The 20075-nt window shown below is 42.9% G+C and overlaps 1 protein-coding gene and 1 long non-coding RNA gene across 2 annotated transcripts in view; both read right to left on the bottom strand.

Moving 5' to 3' along the window:
• Positions 1 to 6975, bottom strand: part of NFKBIZ (NFKB inhibitor zeta) — a 41399-nt gene extending 34424 nt beyond the window's left edge. Inside the window, exon 1 of the mRNA XM_084843208.1 lies at positions 6669 to 6975. The gene's annotated coding sequence lies outside the window, so the exon portion shown is untranslated. The remainder of the gene's footprint in view (positions 1 to 6668) is intronic.
• The window catches only part of LOC146349682 (uncharacterized), a 455574-nt gene that overhangs the window by 388003 nt on the left and 47496 nt on the right, over positions 1 to 20075 (bottom strand). The gene's annotated exons all lie outside the window — the stretch shown is intronic.

Below are 20075 nucleotides of genomic sequence, written 5' to 3'. Positions count from 1 at the left end.
GTAGCCTTTGAATCTCAGTTCTGTGATGAAACTGAAAGCAGGTACAGAGGATTAACAGCCTCATGTAGAAAAGCTCAAAGCCACTTAGTAAGTTGGCTCCACAACTGCAACCACTGAAACCAAAGGCAATACATCTGGAGTAGATGACAGTGGAACGTGCTTCCAGATGGAGTGCTCATAGCACTATCAATCAGAAGGCATTGTGCAGCAATTCAGTCTTTTTTCTGTGGTAAAATAAAACATGGAAGAAGTGGTGGGAAAACACAGGAGGTTTAAGGATGGAAGGTGATGACATCTGGACTCCTCATAAAATTCTGTGACTGGGGCAGGGGGCATTTCTACATGAGGCTTTTATCTCACACCTTTACCAGGGCTTCTGCTTCTGGATTCTTTGCACGATTAAGATCGGCTCCTTTACACGTACTTTTTTCTGGGGGTGGGGGTGGGGAGTGTCTTTCTCTGCTGTTCTATATGTTTCATTATACAGCCAATAGATGGTGCTGTGGTATAGTGGAATTGTGCAAATACACAGAGAGTTTCATAGCGCCATTCAGGATAACCACTTTCCTCATTCTAAAAAAAACCAGTGGTAATAGTTGCAAAGCACAGGAGAGGATGAAGACATTGTGTAAAGGTCATGAGCACCCAATAAAAGCCTCATGTAGAAAGGCTCGGGGTGATGGCACCATAAGCCTCTTCTGGAAGCACCCTGGCTTTGCTATGCAATGATACAAGAAACCTCAAAGGAACAGGAGAATGCCCCAAAAACTAATGTCTGAGTTTGTTTAAAAATTGGACTTTGTCTTAGGAAAAGAACAGGGAAAAGAAAGTTTTTAAAATTGTATGAGTGAAGGGACTCATGTCTTGATTTTCCTGTTCATTTCTGTGTTACAGGAGAAGGCGTTATTTTGTTCTCTCTCTTTCTTTCAGGTGGTCTGTGGGCAGACTATTCAGAAAGTGGGATAATGTTATGGGATTGGGTGGGGTCTTTTTTTAATCAAAATATGAATAGACCACCTTTCAACCACATGGTCATCAAAGCAGTGTACAGCATAGATATTACAATAACTTAGAACACAATAAAGATTAAAAACAGAGGACTAGTAACTTCCAGAAGAATAAAACAGCTGCCAACCTTTAAAAAACAAGAAACACTGAGAGGAACAGGAATGTCCTTATGCCTGCCAGAAGCTAAACAACGACGGGGATAAACTAACTTCCCTAGGTAGGGAGTTCCATAATCAGGATGCTGCTACAGAAAAGGACCTGTCCGATGTCCTCACAAACCTCACCTCTTTCAGTAGTGAGACATGTAAGTAGGCATCAGATGAAGATCGTAAGCTATGGGGAGGTTCATATGGGAGGAGGTAGTCTTTCAGATATCCTGGCCCCAAGCCATTTTAAGGCTTTATAGTTAAAAACCAGCATCTCAAATTGGCTCCAGAAACAAACTGGAAGCCAGTGCAACTGAGTAGGACTGGTGTAGTATGGTCTATAACAGGACTCCCTAATGCGGCGCCCACGGGGACCTCCAAAGGCACACACACAGCTCTCCATTCCCTGCCCCTTAAAAAAATTATTTTTAATTTTTAAAAACTTGAAAAACATTAGGGCACCAGGTTCTCCTTCCTGTTCCTGAACCTGCCACTGATCAGCAGGAAGAGAAGGAAAGAGTTGCTTCTTGGCCCTGCCCAATCTTCTCTCACCCCCACACACCTTTCCCTTTTGCTCTCTCTCTCATCCAGCCCCACTCCCAGCCTCTAGCCTCACTATTCCCCCCCCCCCGTCCCTTTCCTCTCTCTTTCTCTCCCCTCTACAATGCTGTTCCCCCTCCACTGGTATTACAAACCACCAAGAAGCCTCTGGTAACCTCATTACAAGGGAAATCAAACATGGGGTAGCTGCTGCAACTCTGGAAATTATCTGGAAGAATTGGGAGTGTGTAAGAATATTAGCTCATGCAGAGCTCACTTTAAAGTTTAAACCAGTGGCTTTCAGACTCTGGGGCTCCTTGGATGCGAATATTAGCACTGGAGAACAAGCTCCTCTGAAAGACATGTATGCCATAAGGCAGGGATGGGAATGTGTCCCTCCAGATGTTGCTGGACTACAACTCCCCATCATCACCCTCCCTTACCTATGCTGGCTAGGACTAATTAGAGTTGTGGCCCAGCAACATCTGGAGGGATACAAGTTTCTCAACCCTGCCCTAGGATTGCCAAGTCAGCTCAGGCACTGATGAGGCAGGCCTAGTGAATGCTACCACCTCATTCTGCTAACTCTTATAAAGTGCAAAAGCTGACTGTACACACCGATGGCATAGTCTTATTTATGTTTTTACAATTCTGCTGCCACCAAGCAATCCCATCCACAGACAGGACTGGCTCTACACAAAATGGCACCCCAGAATAGGGACATTTTCAGAAGCCTCCTGTCTTTATTCAACCTTTTTTTTACTTCATTTGTAACCCAGTTCATAACTCTGATGCACCATCTGTGCACATGCTTTATTGCTTTCATGTAAGACAATACATTTCAGGCAAAGGTCTGATCACAAGTCACTCACATGCATGCCATTTGCTGAACAGGTAATGATGTTGTAAATCTTCACATGCTGGCCACGCATGTCAGTGTCATCAGATTTCCAAGTGAAGATGAACTGTTTGTATTGAGTTGTATCCAGTAAGTCTAACTTAAGTCCCATCCATTTCAATGGGTCTACTGTATGTAGGACTAACACTGGATACAACCCAGTATTTGTTTCACCTGCTGAGTGGATAATCCATCGCAGATGTCCTCTGTGCCCAGCATCCTATGCTCTTCAGCCTCCCTCTGCCACCCCTACTCCCACATATCACAATACAATACAGAGTACAAACTCTGACACAATCAGAAAGCAGGAAGTATAACCTACATGTAGAGCAGATAACTCAGTTTTCAAGGGGTCATGGTAGACATAATACACTCAGAGGCTCATACAACCACACATAACTCTCACACACCCTTTTCTCTCTGTCTCATACAACCACAGATAACACCTCCCCCCTCTGAATAACTAGATGACCGGGTGATATTACAGAGGAACACTGTTTTCTCATGCTGAGCTTCTTAGCTTTCCAGGGCATTTAGCTGGCCACTATTACAAACAGAGTGCTGACCAAATGGAGAAAAGTGATTTGTCATAATCATAGTACAAGGCAGGGATTCAGAGAAATCAGGAGTACAAGGCAGAGAATGCATTTGAGAAGACGTTTTGTGCGGGGGGGGGGGCATTATGCTACCTTTCTTCAGTATTTTTCCAATTTAACTTGTTGACTCTAAAACATGTGCCAAAGATGCATGAGTTATAGGGAATTAATTTCTTAAAACTGAACTCTTAGCATCATCCAACAGAAAATAACTCAAGGGTGCAATCCTATGCATTGCTGGCTTGGGCATGCTGGGAATTGTAGGACTTTTTTCTGTCTAAACATGCACATATAATCAGCTTTCCCCAACCTGAAAGTATGCTGAGGATGATGAAAGTAGACTTCAGCTCTCATCATCCACAGCCAACCCGGCCAAAGATCAGGAATCTTGGGAGTTGTGTTCAAAATATCTAGAGGGCACCAGTTTCAGAAAATGTGGTATACAGAATACTGTTACGCTGCGGTTAACTTGTTTGTTTGTTTTTAACTCCCCCAAATCTAATGAGAATGTTCCGTTTACATTTTAGGATCAGATTAATGATACTAAGCTCAATAGGAAATACAACAGTGGCTCAGGTACTTTCTGCTAAAGTGAAATAAATGTCAGTGAAATAAAAAAAGCCCAGTTAATTATTTTCTTCTGGATAACTACAGTCAAGCACAAAACAACTGCCTAAACTGGAAAACCTGAACACCTGTTAATAGTTCTCAAACTTCATGTAGATTTTATTGTAGGGGGATCTCTCTCTTTCATAGAGAAGAAAGGATTTTTCACATTCTGAGTATAGCTGGATTGGTAAAAAGTACTAAGTGAGGGATGGGGATTTTACAGTGCTAATAAAGGAACAGGACCATCCTCTTACTCATGTGCATAAGATACAGATATAGAAAAAAAAAACTAAATGCAGAACATAGTCTCAAAAGACAGAGAGAATGGCGTGAGAACATAATACACTGGTGGCAGCTGAGACCTGCCAGTAGGATGTCCACTTACGAATTAGCCTCCACACACACACACACAAAAGGAATTGCACCACCAAAAAAGAGTATGAAAGAGATCAATTCGCATAACATTTGCATATACAAATGTATATGTATAGGTACACATTTAGAAATAATAACTATAATTTAAATAGAAATACAAGGCATCTCACCATAGTGGAGAAGACTGACCAGGTGACCTGTGTGCCTGCTTTGTTTGGTAAGTGTTGATGGGATCCTGCTCTCTCTCCTTATAGTTCTTTATCTTTAAACTAGACTTGGACTGGACAGCCCATCAAATAGAGGGCACTTTCAAATAGAGGACTGTCCTCTGTCAGCCTTCCAAAATAGAATACTGCCCTCTGTAAAGTAGGACACCTGGCCACCCCACCTGCCACTCACTACTGCCAAATTTCTGCCCACCCCACAACCCAGTCCTAGGGTGCTGAGGCCTAAGCGTGCCGTGTTGCAGCAGCTGCACTGAAATGGAGAACCCCACTTTTGCCATTGCCACCAAGAGCATCATGCTGATTCCACCTATAGGGAGACAAAACAAAATCTTGAGCTCCACATCTTGCCTTTTCGAGAAGGCAGTGAGGTTGATGACGGAGGTGGCGCAGAGGTAAAGCACCACCAGGGTATTCTGATGTTGCCTCCCTGGAACCCAGGAGAAAAATACAGATTACTCCCATGACCTCAAGCAACCTACTCAATAGAGGTGGAAATGGGCAAATTTGCCAGCCACTCCATTCAGCAACTCTACCAGCACTGTGGACCTGAGCCTGCACAGTAGGGAGTGATGACCCAACCCCATACCCCATTCTGAGGTGCATGCGGAGTGATGGTGTAACCAGTTTCAGCGGAACAGAACCCCTAGAATTCTTTGCAACAGACAGGCATTCCATGATGGCAGACAAGTTCATACAGAAAGGATCCCCTAAATATAGAAATAGGAAAGCTATGGCAAACCTAGACAGCATAGTAAGAAGCAGAGACATCACCTTGCCAACAAAGGTCCATCTAATCAAAGCTATGGTTTTCCCAGTAGTAATGTATGGCTGTGAGAGCTGGACTATAAGGAAGGCTGAGCGGCGAAGAATTGATGCTTTCGAACTGTGGTGCTGGAGAAGACTCTTACGAGTCCCCTGGACTGCAAGGAGGTCAAATCAGTCCATCCTAAAGGAAATCAACCCTGAGTGCTCATTGGAAGGACAGATACTGAAGCTGAAGCTCAAATATTTTGGCCACCTAATGCGAAGAGAAAACTCCCTGGAAAAGACCCTGATGCTGGGCAAGACTGAAGGCAAAAGGAGAAGGGGACGGCAGAGGGTGAGATGGCTAGATAGCATCACGGATGCAATGAATATGAACTTGAGCACGCTCCGGGAGAGAGCGCAGGACAGGAAGGCCTGGCGTGCTATGGTCCATGGGGTCACGAAGAGTCGGACATGACTGAACAACTGAACAACAACAACAACAACAAATATAGAAAGCTTGTAAGCTACTATATGGATGTTTGTGTATCATTGACAATGCTTTTCAAAATGGTCACTGTAGCTATTTTACATACATTTAAACTTTAATGTAATCACCTTAGCCTGTATTTTTTGCATTTCATTTCCCTCTTAACCTCATTGCTTACATTTCCTCCACCACACCACACCAACCATGTGAAGCTGCCAATTTAAAATAACACTTTATTGTATCTGATAAAGTCCATGAAAGCTTGTGCCATAATAAATTTGACAGTCTTTAAGATGCCACTGTACTCTTTCTTTCTTCTTTTTGCTCTAAACCAGAATAGTTCAGCAATAACCAGAATTTAATCCCTTGCTTTGTACACGATATACTTCTTTCTTCCAGCCATCCCTTATTCTTTCCCCCATTACTACTTAGCAGCCTCGATTCGATTTCTTTTTGTCGGACTTAAATTCTTTTCAGATCAATAAGGCTGGTCAGCCGTGACTAACTTGTCTAATTGTTTCCACTGGGAGTTAAGCACAACTAATTTCAGTTGTATCAGGGCCAGCATATGCACCTGTACACACAGCCACACAGAACATGTACTTGGTCTCAGCCATTTCCATAAGAGTTGGCTTTTAAATCACCAGATGAGCAACAGCCCTTTCATAAACCTTTCATAAATCTCCGCTGAGATTTCCCACACCACAAATAACTGGAGAATTATTACAACACGAAACCATTTCCAAAACTAAAATGGGGTTTGCCGCTTTGGGGGATTGGCAAAACACCTGGGTCTTTAGTGCAGCACAACAAGCAGAAATTCAACTGGTGAAACTTGTCTCCTGGCAGGAAAAGCTGTCAGACAGACAATTCTGTCCGTCGTGCACCTGTAAACGCCCGCACGCACCACCACCACCCCGCGCCCCAGCAACCATGTTGTTGTTTTTTAACGGATTGTGTATGAAGAATAAATCCCAGCCACTGTTAGGTACTCTAAAAGAATGAGAAGGGAAATATATATATCTATATCTATACCTTCATATCTCGGGAGTGAAGCTCAAGCTAGATTTGAGGAAATGAGCCAATAGTTTCCTCAGCTGGTTAATGGTCCTCAGCAACTATGTGGGTCCGTATATATGACAAAGCGAAACTTAAAAAAAAAAAAAAAAAATCCTCCGAGGTTTTAAATTATATAAGCCGAAGCGGCGGGAAATCTTCCCCTTACCCCCCCCCCCCGAGAGCCGGCACAACTGCCCTTCTAGCCCAAAGCGAAAGTTTCACACGTCAGCTCTACGACGTCTTCGGGGGTGCTTTTTAACGTTGTTGTTGTTGTTGTTGCAGTGATTCAGAGGTGAGCTGTCCTTTCAGTTTTGCAATGGTTAAAAGCGGCAGGGGTGGAGGGGGAATGTTGTGACATGCGAGAGGGAGGAAGTCGGGGCGGAGGGGCGAGAGTTGCAACTTGGACTTTTTCGGCACTGTGGAAATTCCCGTGCCGGGTCAGCCTCTCGCCGGGGCGTTCCCCACCCCGTCGAGCGGCTGGAAAACCCGGACTGGGCGCACGCCGACGGAGAGGATTCTGAGCCTCCTAATCTAGCCTTCAGCGCTCGTTTCTTCTTCTTTCTTCTTGCTGCAAATCAGTGAAGGCTGGTGGCTCCGATTTCGGTGGGGCTGTGCATGCATTCTGGCTCAGCCAGAACCATCCAGAACCCTAAGGAGCTGTCCAAGGTGCTGAACCCATTTCGGCGGTAGGGTTCAGCACCTCGGATAGCTCCTTTAACGTTCTGGCTGGTTCTGATTGAAACCTAGAATGGATTTACAGCCCCACCGAAATCGGAGCCGCCAGCCTCCACTGCTGCAATAGACGTTTTCATCACAAGCTCCTAAAATGTTTTTGCTAAGGGATCTGCGCAAAGGGTAAAATCCAACATACGTCCTACTTAAAGCAGACTCACTGAAATGAATGGGACTTCAGCTAGTCATGACTAACTTAAATCCCATTCATTCCAGTGGGTCTGCTCTAAGTAGGACTCACGTTGGATTTTACCTAAAGGAGCTCATTCTTTATGAAAAGCGAAAACTGTTCACTTTCCATGTTTGGATGCGACTGCTTTCCTGGGAAGCTAAACTATTCTGGACAAGTGTGGGTGAACAGGATCGGGCGGGTCGTCTCGTTCACAGAGTCAGCTTTGCAAAAGTTGGGCGGTTGCACTCGTTTGGCTCTAAGCGAGTCTGTCAGCATTCTACCCTGCAAAAGTGTAACTAGGCTGCTCATGGCTAGAACAGCAAGCGGGCTGTGCCTGCCTTCAGGCATTCAGGGTAAGAACATATCTGCAGAATAAGGAGTATGAAAATCTATCCTTGGCAGTGACAGGAGGAGAAAAATCCACCTTTAGGTCGAAATCCTATGCATGTTTAGTCAGAAAAGAAGTCCTGCAACTCCCAGCAGACCCCAGTCAGCATGGTGAGAGTTGAGACTTTTTTTTTTCTGTCTAAGCATACATAGGATTGCACCCTCAGCCCAACACAAAATAGAGTTGGGATAATTTTATCCAGGGAAATTGCTTTGCATTTTATCTAGATTTTTAAAAATTATTGACACCATTTTTATTCTGCCCATTATTACCAAATTATCATCCCGAAAAAAATTAAAACCACAAATGTTTTCTTTAATGTAGAATGGACATAAAATTAAAAACAGCATCAAAATAAAAACAAAAACCAGCAAGAGTGGTGTATATAAATATCACACACAGAGACAAAAAGAGAGAGAGAGAGAGAGGCCAGTTCTGTGGGGTGTGACTGTGCAGATATGAAGAATTCCTGCAATATGGGTCACCTCTCTGTCCCCATCCACACCTTTACAATGATGGCCATTTTCTTGGTCACATGTATACAATTCATCCCTTGGTCCCACCAGGCTCTCTCCTTTTGGGACAGATAACACTGGCAAGCTTACCAAGAAGCCTACAGAGCTTGTGGTTTGGTACTGGTGGTGGAGGAGGATTTGATACTGCCTCTCCTCCCAATAGTTTCCTGAGAGATGATGAATGGGAAAGGCCGGCATATCATCACATTGCTGTCACTGCAGGAGGACGGACAAGTATGGATGGGCCCAGGTTTTGAACCACAAGACCGAGGTGCAGCCCTTCTCCATTGCTTGAGATGTGTGTGTTTGGGTGGAGGGGTGATAGACATCCCTAACTCCATGCTGCTGTACTCAGTAGTTGCATCCAGGCTATTGTAAAGGCATGCATGGCACCAGTAAAAGATAAAAAGCAAGAACACGAGCCCTTTCTTAAAAGGTTCACCTTTTTAAGACACCTGCATGGCTTTGGGGATCTGACTCATTTTGAGTAAGTGATATCTCAGATTCATCTCACACTTAATTTGCCAGATTCCAAAGCAGTTGCCAAGCAGGATGGTGTGCTCCAGGGTGGCCCTGTCTGTCTACATTTCCACCAGCAGCTTTGTGCCTCTGGTAGGTGCAGAAATATTCATGAGTGCAGGATCTGGGCTGGTAGATTTGACTAAATATAAAGGTCTGATAAGCTTCCTAGGCAGTTGAAGAAATAAATGCTATTAATTATATTTATGACTTGCCCTATCCATACATTACTTCAAGATGGGCTTAAGTGGTGGTGAAGGATGGGAAAAGCCTGGCATCTCAGCATCACTAAATCAAGGGCAGTGACTGATTTCTGCAACCAATTTACATTGAAGTAGCCCTGCTGGAGTCAAGGCATGAAGATTTCCAACAACATCATTTTAAAAGCAGACAATATCCATGGCATCTGTGCACATCTGCATCCACAGATGCATACATTGGGACTTACCATACCAACTTGAAAAAAGCAGACAAGGTATTAAAGCCCACTCACATTTACAGCCTCACACACCTCTTCTGAGCCTGCTTTTGCGGAATGAGTGTCAACACAATCTGCTAGAGGCAGGTGCATGAATTCATTGTGGAACCTCTTCCCGGGGACTTCCCTCCACCTCGTGCCTCAGTGCCACCTACAGCAGATACTGCAGGCATGAAGCAAATGTGTGTGAACCTCTGCCCTCTCTTGTCTGAGTAAGTGGAAAGATGCACAAGATTGCTACCCCTTCTCAAAGATTCTCATTTCGAAACGTTCCCTGAAGCCAGGAAATGCTGAGTGGGTGAAGCCTTCCTGTTCTCTCAAGAGATGTTATATAATTATATCACCTTGATGAGCAGAACACGATTGGCCTTAATTGCTTTAAGCTGCTTGTTCCAAGCAGAAAAATTGCATTATTTTACAGCCAGATCCTCTGCAGGGTTGAGCATGCCTATGTGCACTGAAATCAGTGGGCTTAGGGGTGCTTAGTCTGCATACAATTGAAGTGTTTGGTGCTGATGAAGGGGTTGGGGGAGATCTTGGCTACAATTCTGTGCTCACTTCCTTGGGAGTAAGCTTCAAATGCAGCAGGACTTACATCCAAGGAAATCTGCATAAGATCAGACTGTAAGTCCCTCCCAGAGTATACTTCCCAAATAAGGATCCAAGTGTATGGAGGGAAAAAAGTTCAGGATGATTGTACTAACAGAACTAGAAATGGGGGGAGTGGGGAGTGAGAGCAAAACCTGGTTATCACTTGATACCTACCACTGCTACATTTTCAATGCATCGGATTTCAAAAGTGAACACAAGAAAGTTGAGATGCATTTTCTCTTTGTCTCCTCCAATCATGTTAGGGAGAGTTCATACATTCATTAGAAAAGATAACCGTGGGAGCGGTGACCATTTGGCTTACACCGTCCAACTTGGTTCTCTCTACCGGGTATTTGTACTGGGGACACAATGATCCAGAATGTCTAATGATGGCAAGTTTTTACATGGCTCTGGACATGTGTTCTATAGTTTAGGCTAGGGACTCTTGTTTGCATTGTAGCTGTTGGTCTTCAGGTTCAACTCCCTGCCTCCTGTTCTGTGCAGTTAAAATGTTAGGGAGAGGGCCATAGCTTAATGCTGGAACACATGCTTAATATACAAAAGGTCCCAGGTTCAGACTTCCAGTTCAAAGGATCACAAATAGCCAGACTAGGGAAATCCTTTGGGCATCTCTACACCAGCCTAAAATCCTGCATTTAAAATGGGGCTTTCTGCTTCCATTTTAAATGCAGGATCACAATGACTCCCTTTTTCACCCACTTCTTTCTCCCCCACCCCCTTCCCCCTCCTGCCCCTATATGAGTTTTCCATTATCTTTCATCAATTTTGCTCCTCTTCTTGCTGCTGTTACTCATTTCACAGAGGGAACTGAAGCAGAACACAACGGGGTAATTTGATCGCTCATTATCTGCAATCTATTTAAAAACGGAACAAAGGGCATTTAGTGCCTTGAATGATCACAGCGTCATGTAAAGAGCCTCCAAACTTCCATGAAGGAGCAATCTCAATTGCAGGATAAAAACTCAGTGTGAAGAAGTCCTCTGTCTGAAACCTTGAAGAGCTACCACCAACTGGGATAAATGGACTAATATGGGATAAATGGACTAATTTATTTGGGATAAATGGACTAATGATGTGACTGAGGGTGCAATCCTATGCATGTTTAGACAGAGAAAAGGCAAGTCTGGCTGGGGAATGCTGGGAGTTGTAGGCCTTTTCTCCGTCTAAACGTGCATAGGATTGTGCCCTCAGTAGATCAAAGCTTCATGTGTTATGTTTACTCAGCGGTAAGGTTCACAAATTCCAATGCAACTTCTCCTCGAGGCAATGTACACAGGACTGCAGCCTTTTAAAAAGTTACTACTGCGCTGTGTTAAGCGTAGGATAAACATACAGCACAAGATAGTAAGGGTGAGCTTGGAACAATGCTTCTAAAAGACACCCCCAAACCTCAAGGCAAGATCTTGGAATGACTGAGAAAGAACACATATGAAAAGAACATACTCAAGAACACACTTCTAGGTGGAGGGACATTGTGCAGCCATTCTGTTCTTTTCTCCTCGACAAATTTTCTGCAGTAAAAAAAAAGAAAGACAGAGGAAATGGTGGGGGAACACAAGAGGTTATAAGTGGAAGGCTACATTGTCTAGACCCCCTGTAAAATTCCATGAATGAGGCTGGGCAATAGCATACTAAAAGCCTCATCTGGAAGCACCCAAGATCATAAAAGGAGAACAGTGGCAAAGTTAGGAATTAATACCATATGTCCAGCATCCAGCTTAGGATATCATCACCTGAGTACTTACAGCAGTACAACAATCTTCAGATTCTCAAGTGGGGAAGAGAAAGTTAAATAGGACAGAGCCTATAATCCATAGGACAAAAGCATCTTTATATACAGCTACAAAACTTGGCAAGAATTGTGGGAGCAAAGCTAATCTCCCTTCTTTCTTCCCCGCCTCCCTCCTCTCTTTCTCTCTCTGTGTGTATTTTAAAGCATTACCAAGTTTTGCCTCCTGATGCTTGTAAGAAACTTCATACTCCGTATCTGTCCAGTGTTGCTTCAAAACATCTAGCATTTGACTCCTTGTAGTCTTCTGATGCCAAAAGAAACATAATGAAAATAGCACATGGTTGTAGGTGTAGAAAATGGCCGCCAGGAAAAGGTTGCAGAATTTGGGAAAAAGAAAATTAGTGGCAAGCTTGTTTGGCTAAAGCCAATTCTGGCAGAAAGAAAGGATATGAGAGAAAGGAAAGGATGATTCATGCAGATGAAGAAAGTTAAAATGGAGATAGATGGGAGTGGATGAGTGGGTGAGCAGGAGAAGTTCTGCCTAGTTCAGACATGCAAAACTTTCTCTTTGGCATAACTGCTCTGACCCAATTCACATTGGCCTGTTAGAAGGTGATAAATTGAAGCCAATATCCGTCTTCATTTTTTTGAGGACATGATTTTGGACCCATTATTGCATATTAAGGAGATATAAAGGTGTGATAGTGGCTCCATGCTAATGGCAGTAAAAGTTTTATAGGATTACTATCCGATTGCTGTGAAGGAGCCTGGGGTTGTGACATAAGGGCTTTATTTATTTATAAATATTTCTATATCACATCTAGTTCAGATCCTGTTTTCTCACTAAAAAGATGCTAATTCAGATGCTAGATTAATGGAGTGAGTTAGATCTTTATCTTCCCTATCAGATTCAGTATAGCTCATATAGTTTTTGATCAATAGACAAAGCCAGTAACTCACCATTCAGATTTATAAGGCTAGGTTGAGTGGGCAGCTGCTTCAAACACTTCCCTCATCTGTTACCTCCCTTTTTTTGGCATTCATGTTTCCAGTTAAGGTTGCCAACTTGCAACATGGAGAGTCCTCTTTTCCTTTAAATCCGCTGATGAATTAGGAGATGTGACAGTTTTTCTGGCCTATTCCCCTCCTTTTAATCTGTTCCCTCTCATTTGTTGGAATGAGCTGTTGCACTGCAATCATCCCCAACGGTGCCTTCCAGATGTGTTAGATTACAACATGGCTGGGAACCACTGGGAGTTGTAGTCCAGCACATCTGGAGGGAGCCAGGAGGTGGGACAGTGGCAGCTAAAAGAACCAGGAAAGAAACAGGCAGGAGAGGTTAACAGCAGATTAAAAAGAACAGGAAACCTCTCGGTGGCAACCTGGAAACCATAGCTGTGTGTGTTGTTGTGCGAAGGCATCCAGTATGGATGGGAAAAAATTCAGTTGCTGAACTTCTGCCTATCATGAAAAGGTGATACAGCAACATAAATATAGATACTGAGAATATAATACTTTAATTTCAGATTCTCCTCTATACCTAGAAAGGCTAAAATTACAGGTGCCCATACATTTTTCTTTGTTTGGGTAAAAACAGCTGTAGAGGGGGTCTGCAGGAAATTGGCATGGGGGAAAGGGTTAAGAAGCATGTCCTACCCACCCCACAACAAACACACACACACACCTCCCTTCAAATGTATTATTTAAGAAATGTATATTCCTCTTTATGACTCCTCAAAAAGGACATGCTCAAAGCAGCATATAAAATTTCCACCTCAGTAGCTTCATTTTGTAAAATAAAATTTGTCTGTAAAAAGTATCACAGAGCTACACATAATGGGTTGAATCTTGGTGTAAGTTGGTTGAACTTAGGTCACACTGAAAAATTCAAGGGAAGATATAATCATGACTTCAGAGGGAACTAAGTTCATCTAATTAAGGCTGCAATCCTATACACACTTGCCTGCAAGTACATCCCATTGAATTCAGTGGGGCTGACTTCTGTGTAGAAATGGGACTTATTGCGTCCACAGTAAGGCTGTCCATACGTTGCACTGGATCCAACCCAATGTATAGGCCCTCCTGGAAGAATTCTCATATAATCTACTTCCACAGGGGTAGTAATGTTAGTCTTTGGCAGAAAAAGCATCCAAGAGTCTTGTAGCACCTTAAAGACTAGCATATGCATTGTGGGATAAGCTTTCCTAGACTAGAGTCCACTTCATGAAATATGTTATTCTCAGTTGGCAATGTTAAATTCAGTTGGAAGGTGTATGAGTGTGTGTGTGTGTGTGTGAGAGAGAGAGAGAAAGAGAGAGAGAGAGAGAGAGAGAGAGAGGTGGATGAAAGGAGGTTGTAAATCTGAACTCCAGGAGCAAAATTTATTTTGAATTGACAATAGCAGCAAAAATCCATTGTATGTTTCAGACCTTGGGTGGTTGCTTTCATCACCAACCCACAATTTGCTGGCTGTTAAATTAATACAGATTACGTCACCTCAGCGGGTTTTTTTAGTATTACAAAACATGGTGTCAAATCACAGAAAGAAAACATTATCAAGGAAGATGAAAGACTATTGTAGAAAACGTTTATACCATCTAGTGGCTAATGTAAGACACTACAAGTAATCACCCATATTTTGTGGATCAAAACATACATTACTTTAAACGTGTATTTACCAGCTATGTCTTCCCTCCACCCCCATTTTTATTCTAGAGTAGGCACAGGGCCCCAATCTAGATCAGGATTCTAGTGTGGTGAATAAGGGGGCTTTTAAGATCAAGATTGGTGTGTATGTGTGCATGCGCCTACTCTAGAGTAAAATGAGGGGAGGAGTGGCATAGGTGCTAGACACACATGTAAAGTAATGTCTGTTTTGGACCAGAGTATATATTTTTAAGAAAGCTGCAGTTTTTGTTTCTTTTCTGGAGGTATGGGCAGCGCCTCTCTTTTTCCTCTTAGTGCAGGCCTTAGAGGTGAGGCAATCTGGTGCGTGGCTCTTCAGAAGTTGGTCTTCTCTCACATATGCAATAATAAAGACTGCTGTTGTGAGAATTCCTGGTTCTGAAGTGTGTTACCCAGACAGCAGAGCCTAGGGGTGGACAGCGAGTCAAACAGGGTCCCCAACCTTTGTGGGTCATTGAAATTTTGAGAGAATGTTGTGAGTGCTTTCACAAAATAGTTCGGGGGGGGGGGGGATTATCCATTTATAAAATGGCTGTTATGGTGAGCATAGCTGGTCATAAAACACTCATTTCCCAGAACGCGAACTAGTGAGACTGAAAGAAAAGTAACATGTTCAACCTAAGTACAGGCAGAGGTGGGGGTTTGAGCTCCAAAACACAAACCACTCTTCTGAACTTTACAGCATGCTGGTCTCTCACTTTATTTATTTTTAAAATACCACTCTTTTGAATCTGAAGAAAGATCTCTTTGGAAGGTAGCACCTCACTTTGAGGCATGCCAGTCTGCCGGTTAAAATAAAAAGACAGGAGGGGCAGGGAGCCATGTGAGCTCCAAGAAAGGTGCCTGTGGGCACACAGGCACCACTATGGAGACCCCAGTGTAGAGTATGTCTGTACTATCAAATTTTCTGAAAGCCTTTCCTACCATAAACTTTCAATATATTTTTGCTTTCATGTACATTTTCTTTTGCACTCTAAGCCCATTGTTATGTCTCAGTCTGCATGGTGCTTAGAGCTACAACAACAGAAAGAGTAAATAATAATATCACAAACTAGGTAGAAGAGGGGCATATCTGGGAGCCTTTCATTGTGCACTCGTGATTGCTCACTCATGATAGTTAGCGAGTCTTTTACACGACATTGTCATCCTCCAGGGCCTCTCCCGTACTTTGCAACCATTATCACAGTTTTTTTCCCTAACAAGTAAAGTCTGGTATTATTTAGAAATGGCAGAATGAAAGTCTCCTGTAAATTGCACAATTCCATTATACCACAGTGCCATCTAGTGGCTGTATAATGAAACATACAGAATGCCAGAGAAAGAAGCCCCTCAGCAGAAAGCACATGTAATGGAGCTGAGCTTATTCCCACAAAGAATCTGGAAGCAGAAGCCTCGGTAAAGGTGTGGGATAAAAGCCTCATGTAGTAATGCCCTTCACAGCAACATAATCTTTTGTACCAAGATTACAAAATCTTGGTACAATAAGGCATAGGCAAACAAAACATAAAATGGCAAATTCTAGGGCAAGCACCACTTTAAAAAATTGTGATTGTTCAAGTGCTTGTGTATTACATTCGATCAGATTAGAGTGTTCACAAAGTTGCAGAGCCAATCCCTTGTTTACAAAATGGGAGAGCCATGATTTGATTGCTATGCTCTTTGCAATGTGTTTGTCACACACCTTTTCTGAAAGTGTTACTGGAAACACTTTCAGCAACTGAGCAAAGTTTCAAAATACATTAATTGCTTGAGGCTGTGGTGTTCCATATCCTGGTGATCAACGGACACGTGATGTTTACAAGAAGATGCGTTCCTTACAAATACTGAGGAGCTAGCAACACTGGCTACCAACAACACTGCATATTTATGATAAGGTGAACTTGAAGGGTGCATTACAGGTAGTTCCTTTACATCCATATTGTAGCTGGCAAATTGATGAGTTTCTGTGGCAGAACACTTTAAGGTGATTTCAGCAAAGGAAGTGAGAGCCAGTGGATGAAGCCAGACACTGGGCTTGTCATGCACCAGAAACATATGGTACTGAATCTCTGGGAGGCCAGGAACCAGCTGAGCTTGCCATGAACCAAGAGTGTACGGTGCCATGACCCTGGGAGGGCCAGGAACCTGATTTCAGCAAAGATGTGAAGATCTGAGAGCCAATGGGACCAGTAGTGATCACTGGAACACTGAAGACTTGAAGTCCATAGTTCTTATAGTGTATTAACAAAAGAAAACATGTCCCTTGGTGAAATGAATGCTGAAAGAATATTACTTTTGACACTTCACAGAACCTTTGTCTCATCTAATCAAAATCACAGTATCACCACAACCAAATCTAATCAAATCATGCCTTCTTCCAGACTGTTGTACTTAAGTGTGGGGAACTTCTGCCCAACCACAGTTATCACTAATTATGCAACATTGAGGGGGTAGGTGACTCTTTGCCTGGGGCATATTCATGCCTACCTCCTGATTACTGTGCCTAATCTAATTGTGAAGCCTTCAATCTTATTGTGGTTGATTAAGTCATATTGCTAAATCTTATCTTGGGCATATGACCAGAAATTCCTGACCTCATGGCATGGTTGCTTGCTTGGGCCTCTTCACCCATTCCAGATTAGAGATACACACTCCACAGGCTTGTCTCTGTACAGGGTGCCAGGCTTAACTTTTTAAAGTAACAGCACCATGTCACCCACAATACTGGGGTAGAGTGTCTCTCAGTCTTTTATGCAGCCTACCTACATTAAGCATGGAGTTTCTTGGTTTTACCAATAGGCAAGAACCAAAACTGGCATTTCAGTCCAAAATACATTTGCCAGCAGCCAATAATTTCTTGCATCTATAAAATCCTTTAAGATGTCATTGTAATCCACTGATAATGTCTTAGGAAATTCCTAGATGCCTGACCATAAAATGATGCTTTGCAGGTAGAAGTAATGTCTTGGTCCAAATTCCAACCTCAAAACCTACAGGAATGCATATATAATGCATATACATATTGTGACTGATAGCCACAATGTGAAGATTCAGTGTTGGACAATTGATGCCAATTGCAAGTATTAGAAATGCAGATATGATAGTGAATTTTCTGAGAATAGCAGAAACACCAACAGTGACTAAACCCAATACAGCTAATTCCCCCCCCCCCATTACTTTATCCAACGTTATCAAACGCTGACCCTAAGCTCACCTCCTTCCAAAGAAAGAAGTGGCAGAGGATTTGGTGATTTTAAGAATTTGTCCTACAGTAATGCCACCAAACATACACACGTGAGAAAAGATTGTGGATCGAGAAATAGTTTAATCACAGGTGTTGCTGCAAACTTATTTAAATCAATGGAAACAATAACAAGTTCAGCAGTAAATAAAACCCAAAATTCACTTCCTTTATGGATCAGGAATAAGGTGGTCTGAGCCTAATTTATATACAGCAAACTTTAAAAACATTAAGTACTGGATAGCTCAATGGGTTAGAGTCCATTCTGTGCACACTCAGTGGACTTTGTAAGTGGCGCTTAGACTATCAATACACGTACTCCTGTACTGAGAGTCTTTCAGCATACTCTGTATCTGTTGTTATGCTTGAAACAGTCCCATCTCCCAATCAGACCACCTTTCTCTCCTTCTCCAAGAAACACTTCTTTAGCAGGCTACTCTGAACCATCCAATTCCTTACTCTAGTCTACTTCACTTCTGCCATCCAGATTTCCCTTGGCCTATTGCCACTACTGCTACATCCATGTCTTCTCCACTGATTGCAGATTGTAAGCCCTTTAGACAAGGACCTTGCCATTCTGTACCACTATGAGGTACATTACTGAAGCTGACTGAAATGTTAAATAGGTTAAAAGCAGCAACTTCCTCATTGTCTTACTGTCCTCAAAATTGTCTTACAGGATCTTTTTTTTTAAGCCAGAGATAAAAAGACATGTCACTCTGCTTCTTTAATTATTTGATGTGATCTAAGGATTCCTTTTTCAGCTACCTGCAGCTTTAGAACAAAAGACACATTAAGCTGCAGAGCAGAGGAAGAAAAGCATATACCATCACCACTGCCAAGAAATCAGCTGCCTTTGACCCTCTCTCAACCGTCACCTAGTGGCAGCTATTCTATTTGGCTACCAGAACTGTTTCAATCACCAGTAGTCACGCTAAGAACTGGAACTTTAAGAACTGGTACCTGAACTTGCTTTTCTCCTTCTTCCTTCCCTTTTGTCCTTGTGTGTCATGCTTTTTAGATGTTAAACCTGAGGGCAGGGATCATCTTACAACTGATCCGGGAACCTTTTTGGCTAAAGAGTAGGGTAAAAATGCTTCAAATAACGAAATAAAAGCTCTCAAGTGATCCATCCCATCATTCAGATATTAGTTACTGAGAACTGCCTTGAAAACAGTGTCTGTGTTCATGCAGTAGAGAGAGAAACTTAATTAATCTTAAATAATGATATACCAGTATTAGTGACAGTATATTTCTCCCTAGGAAAGTATCAAGTAATTGAGAAGGTAGCCTATAAGGCAATTTAAAAGTGTGTACGTAAAAAAAATATTCCCAGTATTAGTAAACGCAATATCCTGCATGCAAACACATTGGACACCAAAACCGGGGAAGGAGCAGGCCTGGAGAGGATCCCTGGAAATAGGAGGAATCCTGAAGGAAAGCCCTGGGGAGGGGAGGGGAGGGGAGGACTCATAGCCTCCAAATGGTGAGGACCAAGGACTGTGCATGTGCATTGCCTTCTGCTGGCAGCAGGGAGCAGAACATTAGGACTTACTGTGGTATGTCCCTTTTCAACAGTGGATGGGTATCTTCGGATGGGTTGCTCTCCTACCACTTGCTCTGACAGACAGACTATGCTAATTAGGCTTTTTAGTGCCCTCCCTATCGTCCCTGACTCTAAAGGTGGTTCTGAAGGACTGAAAGGACTGGCTGGACTATTTGCAGCCTTTCTTTTCCTCTCTTCCTTCCAGGCAGAAGAGCCTTCTTCTTTGTCTCTACCAAGATCTTGTCCAGGGTATACCCAAACACCTCTCTCTCTCTAGAAGGGAATCATGGCACATTTAGATTTCAATTTGGCAGCTATATTCCAGCTTTTAAGCTACATACGATGTTTCGCAGAGACCGCGGCTGCTTCAGTCCTGGCACAAAATTTCAGTGTATCTAAATTTGCGTCAGCCATAAAAGCCATAGCTTTTAACGCCTTACTGAGGGCATGCCAAAGGTGAGTGTTAACCTGTGGCACTTCCATAGCAATGTCCTTGGCACAAGGTCCTGAAGCTCTGATAAAGATGAAATCTATGGAGATGGCCCTTATCGACACAGCACTCCCTTCTGTGACTTCCTGAGTTCACTCTTCCTGACATCAGGATTTTTAGGGTGTCATTGCCATCCTTTGGATGACAGCCCCTAAAATCTCCCCCAGGGAATAGGAACATTGGATACTTACCACAATGCGTTCATTTTCTAATGTGGATGGAGGATACATGTGGGTTATTCTTCCCACTTGCTCTGATAGGCAGGTAGGGATGGCGGAGAATTTCTCCCCGAAT

This window comes from Heloderma suspectum, chromosome 3 (assembly GCF_057233095.1).
Source record: "Heloderma suspectum isolate Gila_16-S chromosome 3, 16-S_ref, whole genome shotgun sequence".
NCBI classification, from domain to species: domain Eukaryota; kingdom Metazoa; phylum Chordata; class Lepidosauria; order Squamata; family Helodermatidae; genus Heloderma; species Heloderma suspectum.
The sequence above is the reverse complement of the archived record's forward strand: the minus strand, read 5'-3'. Positions and strand labels throughout refer to the sequence as shown.